The sequence below is a fragment of the Anser anser genome (genome assembly GCF_964211835.1).
Source record: "Anser anser genome assembly, chromosome: 7".
NCBI lineage: Eukaryota > Metazoa > Chordata > Aves > Anseriformes > Anatidae > Anser > Anser anser.
This window is the reverse complement of record NC_139727.1, coordinates 15,031,306-15,045,324: the sequence shown is the minus strand read 5'-3', so window position 1 is coordinate 15,045,324 and position 14,019 is coordinate 15,031,306. Positions and strand designations below refer to the sequence as shown.

Below are 14,019 nucleotides of genomic sequence, written 5' to 3'. Positions count from 1 at the left end.
GATATTAAAAAAAATCAAAGAAAGCTTTACAGTGGACAAAAATGTAGAATTCCACCATCCATAGCGCTCCCTTCTATTTTTATAGCTCTCTCCTATTTTTACTCTACTTCTATTTTTACCGTTATCTTTGTAAGAAGACTATCTACTACTGCTAACCAACAACAAACTGCTATGTTTCAGCACAAGGAGGCAATGGAAAGAACTACTTGTTTGTTGTCATTAACATTTTTGTTTGCTTCTTTTTTAAGCTGAGGAGAGCAGGTGGTCCCCATCTATTTTCTATTCTAAAGCCAGATCACTTTCTCTCTTAAGATCTCCTCAAATCATCTCTGAAAACAGGGGAACCTAGATGCATGGTTCTGTCTGCTTCCAAAGAGTCCCATGCAAGCAGCCAGGATGCACCCAGCAGCTCTGAGAACACGTGCCCTGAAGCACAGGCTTATCCAAGTGGACGAGGAAGAAGAAAATACATACAGGGTTTATACTCTCCAGAAAGTAGATACTCCCACATTAGAAGAATGGTTTAGGCACATCTGATCCTTTTTTGGCCTATTTAAAATGGCTCTTTGAAATATGTCATATAGCACTCATCCCGATTTTGCAAATTCTGTGTTTCCGTCTTTGACAGAGCAAAGAGACTGGCATAACCTGCATGAAACATTCACAGCATGCTCAGGAATGAGCATTCTATTACAACGCTAGAGATGGTACATGTTCATGAAAAAAGCTATCAGCTCAAAGATGGGATAATCGTGATGACGGAAGAAAGCCACTTCTTTTATGCATCAAGAATGTGAGGCTCAAGTTTGCCTTTGATTCCCCTAAATTTTAATTTCACATCGGACTTTCCATTATCTTTTTATTTCTACAAACGGTAATCTACAGATGAAGAGGGCTGGAAACAGCATGATGAAGTGTAATTAGCAGACGACGCACTGTTTTACAGACCAGGATAGGTTTATACTCCTTCTTAGAATCTGTACGTTGCTGAAGGAAACCATTTATACTCCTAACAGCTAACCCGTGTTTTCAGGAGACTGCCTTTACCTACACAGCCCCTTCTGCATCTCATTGTGGAAACACATACATACAGAAGAGACCCAGAGCTCTGCAACAAGCAATTCAGAATCTGCTTGTGCAAATAAAGCGTTTTCAAACCCCTTGCAATAAGAGCTCAGAATGTTATTGTTACAAATACGATTATACATTGATACCTCTTTGCAAATGCACTTAAGGGGTAGATCCATAATCAAAAACTGACAAAATAAGTAGGCTATTAGAGTAATTTCTATCTAAAGGCATTTTAAAATAAATCTAATGTTATTGCCAGTTGGAGTGCCAAATAACTGCAAGATGAGTGCCATTGGAAAGACATTTGTTCTTTTTCTATTGTATCAGCTATTCCAAAATACGACATTTGGTTATTTAAGTAAATCTCTCTTCCTAATTATGCACCAAGAACTAATGCATGCTCCTTTGTGAGCTCTGTGCGGTTTGTCTGGAATACTAGAAATACTCAGGTCAATCTAATAGCCTTTTCATTAATGAGCATATTTTTTCTCCAAAAAAAAGAGAGAACTGTTTTGCATACAGGTATCGGAAGATTTTTTAATTTATTTTTTAACAATTTCCTTCCCTGTTCCCCTCCCCCTGCCAAGCACTGTCCAGTTTGTTTTTTAATATGGAGCCACAGAAGCCTGAATTGTATTTGATAAGCTGGACAGATTTGCAGGTTTTGCACTTGTCTGTGATAATTTTATCTGAGCTTATGCGCATAGCTCAGCACAATTTTACACCAGGAGAATGTTTGAGAGAGTATTTCTCCAAAGTTTATAAGCTATTTAGTAGCACATTAATACCTTAGACTTCATGTGGGTTTTTGTTTTTTTACTGAACCTCCACTAAGGTTTGTTTCTGATTCTCTGTTTGCTATTATCAAACAAGAATTCCCTTTCAATATATTCCACTTAACGTTCACCTGTGTGCAATACTGTCTTACACCTGGTCACCTCTGCACCATCTCGTGGTCCCCTTCTGATATTCTACTCCTATTTTTTGTTGTGACTTTTTGTTTGTTTACTATGGCTTAAGAGAATGCTGCAAATTCAGCTGGTGCAGCCTTTTTTCAACTCCATCGGGGGTTCAGAGTCTTATATCCTTCATCATGTTATTTTTTTCTTTTGTTTTTGTTATGAAATTTCATTTCACTATTTTCTCTCTCATTAGTGATTTGATGATTAGTGTTTACGTCTGTGTATCTTAAATGATTATATTATCTCTGAAAGCAATTCACAATACTATAAAACTTGTACATTTTAAAATTCATATAGAATGTTTTTTGTTATATCGCTGTTTTTTTTTTTAATGTGATCAGTATTTACTTATTAATAAATCCTTCTCACACTACAATACCTGGTTCTTTTAACACTTACCTTTACACCTACTGCAACTCTTCTTTTGTTGTTCTTTCTTATAAACCCACTACTAAAATGAAGACGGGGCAATTTACATACAGTAGAAAGAAATCTTGGTGCTACAAATACTTTTGTAATACTGAGAAGAGATTTCATAGTTTATTCTCCGTGTTTATCAATATGGTTCTCTAATAGTCATTACTTGGAAGGTATATGAGTGTTTGAATACAATATTCTATGATTTAAAAGTCTTAAATCCCTGAAATATGCAGTTAAATGCTGTATAATTTTTGATAATTGCACTTGTAAATTAGCTAGAACATTGCTGTTACTTCCCTGAACAAAATGGGAGGCTTCAGGAAGAAACATTTCTGCTCAGGAGCACTGTAAGTGTCACTCTGCAATGTTCTGCTTTTCAGTACAAAAGCATAATAGCTGATCATATTCCATGCCCATGGTAACAATTACTGTCTGTAGTGGGGGGGGGGGGGGGGGGAGGTTGTTTTTCATTTTAAATATGCATGAAAATCTCCTATCACCCATTTTCGATGACATATACAGGTTTCCGCTTAAAACTTTTTACTACCACTTGAGTATCCAAAAACTGAAAAATAGTGGCTAGTTATGTTAACACAATCAACTGAAAATGGGTTGCTTTTATTATTATTATTATTATTATTTGTGGCTAATCTCCCCCCTAAAACAATTTCACAACCATGAAAGCATACCAAAACACTAAAAATATACTGAAATATAAATTCCATCCCATATTTTCCTGTTCTTCCCTGGGACAACTCACATACATCCCTAGCACACTAGACTATTCGCTATTCATTGCACTATCCATGCCTTGCCAACAAGCCACTATGCCCATTTTATCTCAGCCTTTCAATAATTATGACTGAACACATCTGAACTGAATTCCATTCTCCTTTCCTATCCCAGATTCCATCATATCTGATGGATCAGATTCTGATTCTGGCCACAGTTGTTTGTCTAAATCTCTCTACGTTTCCCCCAGTCTTTTCCTGGAGATTATATGTTGGTGGAAAGTTCCCATAGAGATTACATCATCAGGAACTATTTATCCTCATCGTTGCACCATCTCTTTTGTGATGATTTACACTTTAATTTCTGGAAGAATTGCAATGCAGTGCTCATTTATGGATGAACCAACTATCTCTGTGAATCAATGACACAAGATAGCATAATGACCTTCATTCCAGAGCTGACTCCTGGGGAAAAAAATTATCCCAGTGCCTATATTTTTACCATATACCTGGCACTGAGTCATGCTGTAAATGCAGATCAAATTCAAAAACAACAACAACAAAAAAAATAAAAAAAAATCTAAGTTGGAATAACCTCAGAACATCTGAATGCTGAGTACAACCTGAATACAGGAAAGGTGAGGAGGGGCATACAGGAGAAGTGGGGAGGGTCTTTTTATCAAGGCGTGTAGTGATAGGACAAAGAGTAACAGTTTTAATCTAAAAGATGGTAGGTTTAGATGAGATATTAGGAAGAAATTCTTCACTTTGAGGATGGTGAGGCACTGGCACAAGCTGCCCAGAAAAGCTGTGGCTGCCCCATCCCTGGAGGTGTTCAAGGCCAGCCTGGATGGGGCTTTGGGCAGCCTGAGCTGGTGGGAGGTCTCCCTGCCCATAGCAGGGGGTTGGAATTGAATGAGCCTTAAGTTCCCCGCAAGCCAAACCATCCTGTGATTTTATTTAAAAAAAAAGAATGTGCAGAGATGAAAAATTTCATTTTATGACTTGTTCTCAAGTGCCATGCTGACAGAAGGAGATGCAGTTTTGAGGAATGACATAGAAAAGCCTTTGGAGGTAAGTGCATTGTCCTCAAACAATCAGAAATATGTGCAGACAGATGCTGAAGACAAGATGGCATGTCCAGCCAGCATGTGGGTCATTTTCTCCATCAAATTGAGCATATTTCTGGATTCTCTACCTAAAAGCACTAACAAGAAAACACAGAAAAAATAATATTGTTTGTTTTATAAGTGTATATTTCTACTGTAAACAACCCTAGTTCCTTATAGTAAGTTCAGATTCATTCTTCTGTTAGGTTTCATAGAGGAAAACATTGCCTCCATTAGGCTTTTGGGTAGTTCACTTGCCAGTCTATTTGTCCTTTAATTTAACTGCCAGGTTGTGTTTCTCTGCGTAGTAGTTCCTTCAAAAACGAACTCCACTCTTCCCTGTAATCCTCAGAAAAATACATGGATAGCAAATCACTGAAGTGTTTGCAAATCAGATTATGGCCTGAACATCTGAAAAAGAATATGTCTACAAGGATGGAGAAACAGCAGAAATGCTACAATCCCTAATGGCACAAGAATGAGAATTAGTAGAACAGTTTTCATACATATTGAGTGTGACATGAAACCTTACATATATATAGCCATAGGAGAACAGAGAGCATATCCAATTCAAGTGAGCAAGGAAGCTAGATTTCCTGAAAGAAGAAATGATTAATTGAAACGTCATAATGAGAAAAAATGGAGGAAGACCCTCTTCCCTCTATAAGACACCATGCTTTCTATAATCTCAAAACCAAGTTAGAAAATTATGCAACTAGCTGTGGCAACACTAGAATTTAGTCTTACTATTAAAATTACCATGAGAAGAGAGCTCATCTTCAGCGTGAAAATACCTCAAGGTCCAGCTTTATCGCTCAATAACTTTCTAACAAAACAGCATCGTACAGCATTATGAAATGAAGAAATATGTACTTTGCTCAGAATAGGGGGAAGATTTATAGGAACTTCAGGTCAGATTCTTATCTCAGGTCAAATAAATTTACAGTAACTCATAGAGTTATTCAGGTGTAGCCAGATGAGCTTACAGGTATAGATACTTGATACATGAGACATTTTCAGCCTTGCTGAGTGATGTTAACAGTTATGAACTTATCTAAGGCTTGATAATCTGGTGAAACTTCCATTAGCTTCAGTGACAGTTTGCCCAGTGAGACTGAAGAATGATTGCCAGTTTTGGCACAGTTCTTCACACTTCCTAGATATCCCCAGTAGTCATGACAGTAGATGTGCAAGCAGAGTTGAGAAACAATTTATCATCTGCCAATCCAGCTATCAAATCTCTATCTTTGCCCTGGCAGTGGTCATGCATTGTACATACTAAGATCTGTTCCACAGCAAAAACTGGAAGCGTGGGAGCAAATGTAAACATACTGAATGTAGTTTAAAAAAAGTAATCTGGGACTGAAGTAGCACAGACACTCTTCCATATAATAACTAACACGAGACGTATTTTCGTTTAAATTGCACAGGTGCACAGTATTTGTTCTGTTGCAGATTTCAGGAATTTTAATTCATCTTATTACAGATCAGCTATCGTACTACTTGCATTAGTAACACATAACTGGCTACATTTAGTAGAGAATTAGAGTCCAAACCTTCTTCCTTATCATGGAAATACCAGAAATAGTACTTCTTCCTCTAAATATCCCAGGTACTTTAAGAAGCACCTAAAAGCAATTATCATTTAATGATGAAATAAGCAAAAAAAAGCGTAATTATTCTCTTCTGAATACTATCAGGAATACAGATCTGCAGTGCTGTGCAAAAATGACTGGCATTAGTATCATGTTTATAGAAAACAGCCGTATTGCACGTATTTCTTCTCCCTACAGCAACACAGCCTCTTCTGTATCCAAAATTTAAAACATGCCTTTGACTATGGGGTACCAGTGCCTCCTCAATTTAAATCCACATATAAAGGGAAAGAAAAACCAACAGCCTGAATCACTGCCTGATGGATGCAATGAGCACGGAAACCTAGTGGATCTTTCACAATTCCACGTAGTTTCTCCTCTCCAGGAGATGTATTTGAAAATATACAGGCAAGATGTAGTCTTACTGTTTCTACTGTTCTTGAAATTCATAATCTGCATTATACAGAAAGCATGAATAGACTGTTACAGAACTTCAGCTCAAAAATAAATTAACTGCTCTGCACCCTTGGTTTTCTGTCTCCAAGGTTACCAGTTGTGTTTTTCATGAATGCTGGTGTTTACTTCCTGCACTTCATTCTTGTTTACTTGTTTTGCGTACATAAAAAGAGAGAGATTGAAAAAATATGCATTACAGATAGTTGCCATTTACAAACGGGGACAGGAGGTTTTGTGCCAGAGACAAATTTGCCAAGTATCTTCCTTCTCAGCACGATCTGTGACAAAGGCTCAGAAAGCTCCATGGCACATGGCAGCTGATGTTCATGACTCTAATTAAAGTCCTGGATCACAAAACCCTGCCAATGCCAGTTTTTCACACAGAACCTGGTGGCACAAAAGTGGAAAAAAATGCTTAGGGGAAGCAAAAAGGAAAGGAAGATTCTCATGATTAGAAAAATATTAAATCCACAAATAAAGCAGTGCCATAAAGAACAACATTTGGCACCAAGTGAGTTGCAGAGTAGCCATCTAATTTTGCAAGGTCCCTGGGGCTTTTCCTGTCTTCTTGATACGCTGGCAGAGTATCTTGCAAGTAAAATTTTAGTCTCATGACAAACTATTTGGGGCCATCAAAAAGATGTTGCTCTGAGAATTCAGAACATGATAAAAGAAGTTAGCATTCACATTGATAAAAAAAAACACTATAGAAACAGAAAAAAACTTTACATCCACAGAAATCTTTTACAGTAACAGCTTCAGGCTTCAGCATCTTTGAAGCAGACAGACAAGCAAGCACACGCTATGCCTGTGTTTGGGGCCAATGCTACAACTAATGAGGCCTGCAATTCCACCAATTTCAACTGAACCACAGCGTGTTACTTCTTTGTTTTTGTTTTTTAATACCTGCTGAAGGCCTTGCCATTTGGCAGAATAAAAATAGACCACACAAAGGTGACAGGTTTCAAATCCTCGGGGTATGCCCATCCATTCAAGACAGCATCCTGTAAGACAAGATGAACATTTGAAATAGATGCTCGAGTCAAAAGAGGGTGACTTGCAAAAATGCTATAAATACCAAGTCTTCTGTCTATATTAATAATTTATTATCCATCAGATATATCAAGCAGAACAACTGAGCAAATGTAAGACTACAATCATCAGTTTCCCACATGCACCAAAAACAGGGAAGGTAACTAAAGAGTCATTTCTTGCTAAACTGAACTTGCTTTATGCTTCTATTTCCTAATATATTTTCAACTTGGTACTCAGAACCTACTAACACTTTGCTTTGGTGGATCCCATCTGTTTTAAATTTGAGAGTGCTCTCAAGTGATTTTGAGAAGCTATAAAGCACACATGTAAATAAAGCAACAAAAAACGATGTGCATGTGCACTTTAGATACGTGCCACTTCAGGCAGGCTCACAGGCCTTGGGAGTCTGGGTGTTTTTTCCACCACACTCAAGCGATAGGAGGACAGGCACACGCCAGGGCTCCAGATGAGTTGGTTCCTGGATATAAAGAAGAGCCCTTCTGAGGTGGGAAAGCCAGCGGAGGAACAGCTTGTCACTTGCCTGTGACTCCAAACTGTCATACCCTGCAGTGGCAGGTGTCTGAAATCCCTAACTGATCTTACCAAAGAAGGAAGAGTGTTACCAAGCTGAAAGTTTCTATTTGCCTTAATCTTCACTCTGAAGCATACCAAATAAAGGTTGTGAGAACTTTCCTTTACCTATTATAGAATGCTTTTTCAAAATCCGATACCATAAATTCTACGTATTTTATCAACTACATCAAGCATCAGACAAAAAGTATTGCATAAAGGTGCAGAAGAGTAGAAATCTGACGTAGCTATTCTTTTGAAGAAAGAAAAATGACAAAGATGGAGAATTTGGGGGAAAATATGACCAAGGAATTCCATTCTTTGGAAAGTGTGGGGGAAGGGTCTGGATACAGTACCATTCTTACTCTGTCTTAAGACATATGCAAAATACATTACAACCACTCTATACACAGAGAACAGATATGCAACGGAAGTGCTAAGGCTTCCTCAAACTAATCCATCCCAGTTTATCTGCTATATTTAAGCTAAGCAGTTTCTTTTCAAAATTCTTCCATTCCTACCACGTGCATTAGTTCTTGCAGATACTCGTTACCATAGTAATAAATCAGGCTGTGAAAGAACAACTAAGAGCTATAAGACTACACTAACTAAAAAAAGCAAATTCAGGTAGTTATTTTTTTGTTTTATATTTATCAACTTTTATGGGTTTAGTAAGCATTGTATTCACAAGAATATCTGGGAAAACCAAAAGGCTTTCTAATCTATATGCATATCTAACCAAGTGTAATTGCATGATCATTTTGAAAACATTTGAGCCTGTCTCAGAAAGGCAATAAAGCATGTACACAACTCTAAGCACCTCCAAGTGGCTTTCATTAACTTAAACATGCTTGAGAAATACATATACACTCACATACTTCACTGACTTAAAATCAGAGGTAACTTTGATTTAAAGGGGAAAAAAATGAATATATTCTCCTTTCATTAACATTCTAAATTTGGTGTACAAAGATTTTTTTAAATGCTTTGTGGCTCTACATTGAATATAGAAGTCTTCTGTTTATAGGCCTGCAATGCACCTTAATCTTTCTTCAGCTTTTTGTCCACAGTAATTGTGTTTCATGCTAAGCTTTACTATTTCTTTTCTGCCATTTCTAGTCTCACATGCTACAGTACACACATCCAGGGCTACGCAGTGCTCATCAATACCTAAAGAGAACAACTGCAGTTAAGTCTAACAGGTTCCCTACAAATATAGTTTTACTTGGTATGAAATTAGCATGACAAAGATTTCCATTAGGGAAAATGAAAAATAGAAAAAGAACAAGAATATGACTGTTATCCCTGAGAAGTACGTAATGTCTCTCACATCCATTTTATCGTAGTGTTTTGGCAACTGTGAGCTTTGTGAACTAAGATATTGACAAAATACCTCATTCATCACTGAAAGGTCACGGAACAGAACCAGGATGTTTCATGTCATTCTAGAAGGCAGAGCGGTCATGAACCACTTTATATAAAACTTCACATAAAAATTAGTATAAAACTGTTTTAATGTGGAAATTGTTGTATTATAGGATGTTTGAACATCTTAAAAAATGAGTAATCACAGTTTTGTCTGACTGATCTCTGCTGTTCAGAACAACGTTGCGTTGAGCTGGTTGGGATTCAGAATTGCTTCTCACCAATATGGTGGATTTCAGCTCAACTAAAACACCTTCTCCTAATTGTCTCCTCATGGATTTCTCCTCCTCCACACTTCCTCCTCCACAGGCAACCTCAATAACCCATAGCTAATTCTCCAAGACCCACAAACTCATTTTAATTATTGGTATTTCTATGTTGGACTTTACCAGAAGCTTAAATAAAAATAATAAAAAAAAAGCTATAGAATGATACAGCACAGCAGAATCTATATTTTATGCTGTTGGCATGCTCAGAATTTAGCAGGGTACGTATCATTTCTTCTGTTTACTCATTTATCCTGAATTCATGTAATGCAGAATACATTTTTTGTTTCTCATCAACTGAATTCACTTAATACTGTACTGTTTTATTTGAAATTACATATGGTTATGAAAAATTAAATGAGCAGACAGGATAGGTTACCTATATTTTCTATCAGTATGCACTACTTCCTTTTAACGTTATACACATACGTACAGACCCGATTACTCAGAGTTAAACATCACACAAAGTATACTCTAAAAGCAGTAGGGACAGAGTTTTGGCATTTTGTTGCTTGTTGCTGTTGTTTTGTTTGTTTGTTTTAAACTCTGAGAAAAACTAGTTTCAAGTGAGAAACAAATACAGAAAAAAAAATTCCAAACATTAAAATCCCCACACAAGGTAATGCTACTTCACAATGTTCCTGTTATGTTTAGATACCTAGCAATATTCATTTTGCTTTATGGTTATTCCCTCAGAAATGTTCATTATGTATGAGATTGACTTTAGCAAGACAGGTTCACAAATGAATTAAGTGACTGCTTCTGTAACTGGCTGATCTTTGAGTAACTTTAATAATTTAACTCCCTTAACTTTTGTAATCATGCAGCTCATAATTCACTTCAAAATTTTATGCATCAAAACTTCCTTTCTTGCTCCTGGCATGGCTCAAAAACAATGTCCTTGCATGATGGAATAGGGTGCTTTACTACATCAGTTTGGGGACACATTTACAACAGAGGAAAATCAGTCTTCCAATATAGAGAATATATCACTGTCATCTCCCAAAGATGCTAAGTGCAGATTTTAAAATGCAGTGCCTAAGAAATTATTCCAGACTCACTGTGCAAAGCTTTAGTCCTCTTCAAACACAAACAGCTATACTTTACTTTTTATAAGCCATGAAATTACAGGTGTAAATATTGGCATTTCATAAAAGTAATTGTTACTGCACACAGCATGTTAGGAAATAATTGCACTGAATTATATTAAGAAAGTGAGAAAATATGAAGAAGAAACAGTAACAACTATTTTGTAGAGAATATATACATATATTACATAAAGAATTCATTTTAAAACATGGATGTAACTATATTATGACTGTTACTGGAGTAAAGAATGGAATATCTCTTCTACTTTGTACACCACTTGGCACAGATCTATTTATTAAACTCCCAAAAAATGTATCAGTAAATTGCTGATATTATGAAACTAAGTAATCCAGTGTCAGGAAACAAAGTCAACAGTGAACATACTATGCAAATAACACATCCATACAAATAATAAATGCTTTATTTTTCTGCCCAAACAAGAAGTTGTAAAAAGAAAACGTTTGCAATAAAGTAAAAAGCCTTGTTATCTGCTATATTGAGAGGAAAAAAAAAAAACCTATTTGATTCCTACAAATTCACATATTCATCGTTATGAAAGAGACTGAAATTAAAGGGCTAACCTTGGCTGGAGGTAGCACTGGCAGGAGCTTCTATTGGTGGCTTTCTCCCAAAATGCGTGTGACAGAGTTTACATGTCCTCCGCTGCTCAGAGGTGTTCAGACACGCACGTTCACTGCCTCAGGGCACGGGCTGGATGTGCAGGTGTATGAGGGCAAGGTGATCTCAAGGAAATGACAATCACAGGACCATACTCTATATCCTAGTACAGCATCCTAACCAACCCAGCCTGGAGAGTTTATCTGTAGCACTCTCATTCATGCTAATATTGCTTCAGTAAATAAATGTTTTCACACAGAAAAATGCCTGGGGCCACAATATCATTTCTGCTACAGGGCCAAAAATTCTGTTCTCCAGTGTTTTCCAGAGGAATGCCTATCCATTATGCAAGATAAGCCCTGTCCTGACCCATACAGCATTCAGCCACACTCTTTTAACAGTGCTTTGCTAGATATAGGTAGATGCTTAACTGGTCCCGCAGTTCATACAAGCTAACTCAGTTATAGCTCATTGTTAACTAACTCAATTATCTATTATTTTCCATTACTATATCCTTAGAGTTGCATCATTTTTTGTATTTCTAAGGCTCTCAGGTCTTTCCTTCTTTGTACTGATGGCTCAAATTTTCATGTATGTAAATAAAATGTAACTGCTTTTCCTACGTCGGGAAACTGTTGACCTTAAGTTAGCCTGATGCAGGTAACAAATCTGGATTCAACTAGCTGGGAGGGTTAATTCTCTATATATCTACTTTTAATGAGATACGAGTTCACCGCCTGCACCCAGAATATACACTGAAAATGTTCAAACTCCAGTTAACTCCCCTGTTCACGTGAAACTGAGTGGCATCCCCCTTGGAGGCAGGCCAGTAACCAGGCTGGGCTTTTCTGAGTTCATATTCACAACCTGAGTACCAAAAAGAATTGGAATCCCATTCAGGCTAGAAAGAAATGCAGAAGACCAAAACCTACCTTAATACAACACAATGGTAGCTATCTTATTGGTTGCATGATGCAAAGAAAGGAAAGAGAGAGAAGGGAAAGAGAGAGATGTTTGGGCATTTATAGGAAGCTATAAAGAACAGAAGGCTGCAGCTGCTTAAGAGAACAGACTAGATCAAATCAGAAGTCTGTGTAGCCTCCACCAGCCATTGACGCTGACTAGATACTGGAAGAAAAAGCCCTGGAATTTTCATGTATCAGGCAATGTTTCTGACAGAGCCTCTCAGCCTCCTCCCTGAGCCACCCATGTTCTACTGCTACATGAGCAGCAAAAGGCTGAACTAGGAAAATGTCGGCCTGTTGATGACCGAGGGAGGTGACTTAGTGACAACAGACACAAAAGAGGCTGAGCTACAATACTCTCATTGCCTAGGTCTTCTCCAGAAAGGGCTCTGTGGTTGGTCAAAGGGTTCAAAGAGAAGATGAACTACCAGCAATGTACAAGGACCAAAGACACTTAGGAGAGCCAGATCCCTACCTGCCAATGCGATCTAACAGGTTGCATCTTAGGGTGCCGAGTAAACTTGAGTGGGTCCTTCAAAGGGCCACCCTGTAATCTCTGGAAAAGCATGGTGACCAGGGAGGTGGGCCCAGCAACTGGAGAACACACCTGCAAAAATTGTCAGAAGGTTCATGTGGGGAACGAAAACCTCACTAAGTGACTGGGAAATCATGGACTCAGTCCATTCGAAACCTATTTCTGGGTGCATAAAGGAGAATACGATGACTGGGAGAAGATAGTAAGACAGCTGAGTCTGGATCAGCTGAGTGGCATACAGTGGGAAGGTAAGACACAACAGGATTAAGGTGGAGCAAGAAAGGTTCAGAATAGCTATAAGGAGATTTTTTTTTTTTCCCCCATGAATACAGCCCAGCACTGCTGCAGGTAGCCCAGAGAGGTTGTGCTATCTCCATCCTCAGAGGTTCTAAGGTTTGACTTGTAAAACCCTAGGCAACCCAGTCCAGACCAAAAGCTGACTGCTTTATGCTGGAGGAAGGACTTACAACCCTCCCCAGGTCCCTTCCAGCCTGAACTATGCTGTGATCCTATCCTGCCTGCAATCTCTTGCAAACTAAAAAATCTGAAATGGATAAGAGTATTTCATTAAGTAACTCAAAGGTTACAAGAATAAGAATGTGTTCAGCTGCCTTCACAGGCAAGAGGGAGAAAACTTCAGGCTGGATTTTCAGCAAGCAGAGCTGGCATAGCTACAGTTCTGACAGTGATTCTACACCTCAGAAGTGCTCAATACACTTCTGCCTTCATGGAAAAATGTTTTAGATTTGGTAAACCATTGCTCCAGACACTTGTCTTGTGTCCATGTCCACATCTGTCTGCCAGCTAGGAAACTGTTCTCTGCAGAAGTCTCTAATTGGCAGTTTGCTGCAGAAAAAGAACCTCAAATCAAAACCATGCAATATAAATTACAAACTTAATGCTGACCTCAACACTACATAGAGTAGCAATGAACTTCCCTGTACATACATGTCAAAGAACACAAAGAATATTCTTTATACTGCAATGGAGCTTTATTCTAGCAAACAAACAAAGCCTAAATACTGTAATTAAATGAGAGCTACATGGAACTGGAAACTGTAGTCTATTTAAACTTGAATTACTACATCACCACCTTCTTTCCATTGCACAAACGTCTGTCATCTACCAGTTACCATCTTGTGTCTTAATTTACATCCACTGTAGGAAGTCTG

At 37.9% G+C, this 14,019-nt stretch overlaps 1 protein-coding gene across 1 annotated transcript in view; it reads right to left on the bottom strand.

The window, feature by feature from the left end:
- LOC310902999 (uncharacterized protein) overlaps positions 1–14,019 on the bottom strand; it is a 322,682-nt gene that overhangs the window by 250,775 nt on the left and 57,888 nt on the right. The window contains exon 5 of the mRNA XM_083845497.1: positions 7,251–7,348. The gene's annotated coding sequence lies outside the window, so the exon portion shown is untranslated. The remainder of the gene's footprint in view (positions 1–7,250; positions 7,349–14,019) is intronic.